The following is a 4,331-nucleotide window of genomic DNA, read 5'->3' as shown; positions in this document are numbered from 1 at the left end:
TGGGCGGCTCTCCTTACGGGGTGCACTCCTTGCACATGGGGCTCCCCTACGCGGGGGACATCCCTGCGTGGCACCACCACCAATTTAATATCATGCAGACTTGCTTCTCTTCCTCCTCATTTTTCTTTTTTCTTAGTTTTTAAAAAAATGTTATTGTGGCAACATATACATAACATACAATTTTCCATTTTAACCATGTTCAAGTGTACAATTCAGTGGTGTTAATTACATTCACAGTATTGTGCTACCATCACCACCATTCACTACCAAAACCTTTCCATCACCCCAAACAGCAACTCCATACTCATTAACCTCTTCTTCTCCTCCTCTTCCTCCTCACCTCTCCTCCACATTTCCCATATCTTCCTGCTCTGCTTTCTCTATATTATTGTCACAGTTATCTATTTCTATCAAATCACCCAATAATTAGTGGCATAAAAGAACAACCATTTTATTATGTTCATAGATTCTGTGGGTCAGGAATTCAAAGAATAGCAGGAATGGTTTGTTTCTCCTCTGCAATGTCTGGTGCCTCAGCTGTCAAGATTCATCTATTTGAGGGTGACACAAGTGGCTGATGGCTGAACTCTTCTGGAGGCTTTTTAGCCTACATGTCTGGCCCCTTGGCAGGATAGCTGACTGGAGCACCTACACTTAGCCTTTCTAGATAATGGCCTCAGGATAGTCAGACTTCTTACATGACAGCTCAGGGCTCCCAGAGAGAGTGCCCCAGTGAACCAAGTGGAAGCTGCATGGTCTTTTAGGACATAGCCTTGGAAGTCATATAGCATCGCTTCTGCAGTACCCTATTGGACAATGTAGTCACAAATCCACTATATTCAAGGGGAGGGGACACAGACCCCACCTCCTGATGGGTGAAATGCCAAAGAATTTTTGGCCATGTTTTAAAATCATCACATGTTTTTGGCTCAAATGTTATTCTATCAGAGAGGCTGTCCCTTGCCACTTTTTCTAAAATTGCCTTCCCCAGATACTCTATCTCATTTTGTATATTAATTCTACAACTTCTACCAATTTGTAATTATCTTATTCGGTGGTTTTGGTTTGGTTTCTTCATATTGTCAATCTCACCTCAAGACCATGAGGCCAAGACTTGAGGCCAAGAATCTTGCATGCCCTTTAGCTAGTATAGTGTCTAACACCTGCTGGGTACTCAAAAAATACTTGTTTAAAAAGGTGGACAACACATTTGTCAATAAATCAGACTCTAAGGAAACACAAAAGTCACCTGACTCTATTTTCATCATCTCTTGAACAGCCCCACTGCCTGAACCTCACTACTTTATGAGACCCCTTCCTTCTTTGGACTGTTTTGAGTATCAGAAAAAACTAGCCTCTTAATATTAATCATTTTACCCAACCTGCAGATAAGAGAGTCTTGTTCAGGACTGGAGAGGAAGACAAGGAGATTGGGTACTTTTTGAGCCCTTACTAAGTGCCAGATACTGTATTAGGTGCTTTACATTTATTATGTCCTTAAATCCTCTCAATAACCCTGTAAATCAGGTAGTGTCATCTCCATTTTACAGATGAGGAAGCTGATGCTTACACAGGTGAGGTGATTTACTCAAAGTCACGTGGCTAATAAACTATAGAACTGGCATTTGAAAGTTTATTCCCTAATTCATTCCCTTTATATCATCCTGAGGAAGAGAGAGAAATATCAGTCGTTCACTTGTGCAAGAAATAACATAAAAACATAAATATTCATAGATATATTCATAGATTTGTCAATGCCTGATTGATTGTCCTCCTTGCTAGCTATGCCATTTCATTGACAGAAATGTTTCAAGTCAAATACAGTTGCCAGGTCTCTCTATTCCTAGCCCTAGACCATGAATATGTAGGAAACTGTCTGTAAAATGTAAAATGGACATTATACTAGAGGTTCTAGCCAGGACAGGTAAGCAAGAAGATGAAATAAAAGGCATCCAGACTGGAAAGGAAAAAGTAAAACTATCTTGACTTGCAGGTGATATGATCACATGTAGAGAAAATCCTAAAGAATACACACACACACACACACACACACTGACAACCTGTTAGAGCTGATGCATTCAGCAAGATTGCAGGATATAAGAGCAATATAATTATATTTTTATACACCACCAATAAACAATCATAAAATAAAATAAAAAAACAATTCCACTTATGAGAGCATCAAAAAGAATAAGATATTTATAAATAAATTTAACCAAAGAAGTGCAAGACTGTACTGAAAACTATAAAACATTGTTGAAAGAAATTAAAAACCTATACAAATGGAAAGATATCTCATGTTCATGGATTGGAAGATTTGATATTCTCAAGACGGCAATAATCCCCAAATTAATCTACAGATTCAATAAAATCCTTATCAAAATTCTAAGTGCCTTAGCAGAAGAAAATACCTGTACTGGATTGTAAAGACAGGAGTGGACCGTTTTATTAATGTTCGGTGTCCTTTGTCTTAAGATTTGGTGCAATATATCTTTAGACAGATCTAATAGAATGAATTTCTAAGGAATGTAATTTGGAAACTAATGATTAACAATTATTTATTTTTTTAAGTGGTAAGTACCTTTTTTGCAGAAATGAATAAGTTGATTCTAAAATTAATATGGAAATATAAGAGCTCCAGAAAAAACAAAAGTCTTGGAAAAGAACAAAGTTGGAAGACTCATACTTCCCAATTTCAAAACTTACTACAAAGCTACAGTAATTAAAACAGTGTGGTACTGGCATAAGGATAGACATAACAGACCAATGCAATAGAATTGAGAGTCCAGAAAAATTCATATTTCTATGTTCAATTGATTTTTTTTTAAAGGAGTTTCCAGGGATTGAACCTGGGACCTTGTACATGCAAAGGAGGCACTCAACCACTGAGCTACACCGTCTCCACTTAATTGATTTTTTTTAAAAACTGAGTGACTGCTTTCCTTTATTCATTAAATGATTTTTGCTGTTGATGTTTGGGGTACCAGGGGCCGAGGATTGAACCCAGGATCTCGTATGTAGGAAGCTGGAACTTAACCACTGAGCCACACAGGCTTCTCTGAGTTGGTTTTTCCATTTATTTTGCTTATTGTTTGTTCTCAGGAGGCACAGGGAACCAAACCCGAGACCTCCCATGTGGGTGGTAGGAGATCAACCGTTTGAGCCACATCCATTCCCTTAGTTGATTTTTCTAAGATTTATTTATTAATTTCTCCCCTCTCCCTCCATTGTCTGCTCTCTGTAACCATTCTCTGTATGTTCTTCTGTGTCTGCTTGTATTCTCACTAGGGGGCTCCAGGAACTGATCCTGGGACCTTCCGGAGTGGGAGAGAGGTGATCATTCTCTTGTGCCACCTTAGCTCCCTGGTATATTGCATCTCTTATTGTCTCTCCTCTGTGTCTCTTTTTGTTGTGTCATCTTGCTGCATCAGCTCTTCGCACAGGGCAGCACTTTCTGCACGCAGCAGCACTCCTAGAGTGGGGCAGCACTCCACATGGGCCAGTTCACCACATGGGCCAGTTTGCCTTTACCAGGAGGCCCTGGGTATTGAACCCTAGACCTCCTAAATGGTAGACAGGAGCCCAATTGCTTGAGCCATATCCACTTCCCTCAACAGATTTTTGACAAGGGTGTCAAGTCTACTCAATGGAGGAAAGAATAGTCTTTTAATATACAGTGCTGGGATTACTGGATATCACATGCAAAAGAATGACTTTGGATCCCTACCTCACACCATAATCAAAAATTAACTCAAAATGGATCAAAGGTTAAAATATAAGACAGCTCTTAGAAGAAAACATAGTAATAAATCTTTAGGCCTTTGGACTAGACGACGGTTTCTTTGATATGACACTAAAAGCATAAGCAACCAAAGAAAAAAGTAAATAAATTGGATTTCATCAAAATTTAAAACTTTTCTGCTTCGAAGCACACCATCAAGAAAGTGAAGACAGTTTACAGAATTTTGCAAATCATGTATCTGATAAGGGACTTGTCTTGGAATATATAAAGAATGCCTACAACTCAATAATGAAAAGACAAAATAACACAATTTTAAAATGGGCAAAAGATTTGAATAGACATTTCTCCAAAGAAGATAAATGAATGGCCAATAAGCACATAAATACATGTTCAACGTCATTAGCTATTAGGACAATGTACATCAAAGCCACAATGAAATTCTACTTCACACCCACTAGGGTGGCTATTATGAAGAAAAAGGAGGGAAGCAGATATGCCTCAACGATTTGGTTGCCTGCCTAGCATATAAGAAGTCCTGGGTTCAGTTCCTTGTGCCTCCTAGAGAAGACAAGGAAGACAGCAAGCTGGG

At 38.7% G+C, this 4,331-nt stretch overlaps 1 non-coding gene across 1 annotated transcript; it reads left to right on the top strand.

Moving 5' to 3' along the window:
- Positions 1 to 2,368: 2,368 nt before the first annotated feature.
- On the top strand, positions 2,369 to 2,491 carry LOC111758829 (small nucleolar RNA SNORA81). The gene has a single exon (XR_002792983.2). It is a non-coding gene; the product is annotated as a small nucleolar RNA SNORA81 (small nucleolar RNA).
- The last annotated feature ends 1,840 nt before the right edge of the window (positions 2,492 to 4,331 follow it).

Source organism: Dasypus novemcinctus, chromosome 9 (genome assembly GCF_030445035.2).
Source record: "Dasypus novemcinctus isolate mDasNov1 chromosome 9, mDasNov1.1.hap2, whole genome shotgun sequence".
NCBI lineage: Eukaryota > Metazoa > Chordata > Mammalia > Cingulata > Dasypodidae > Dasypus > Dasypus novemcinctus.
Note: the sequence above shows the minus strand (reverse complement) of the source record. Positions and strands in the feature narration are given on the sequence as shown.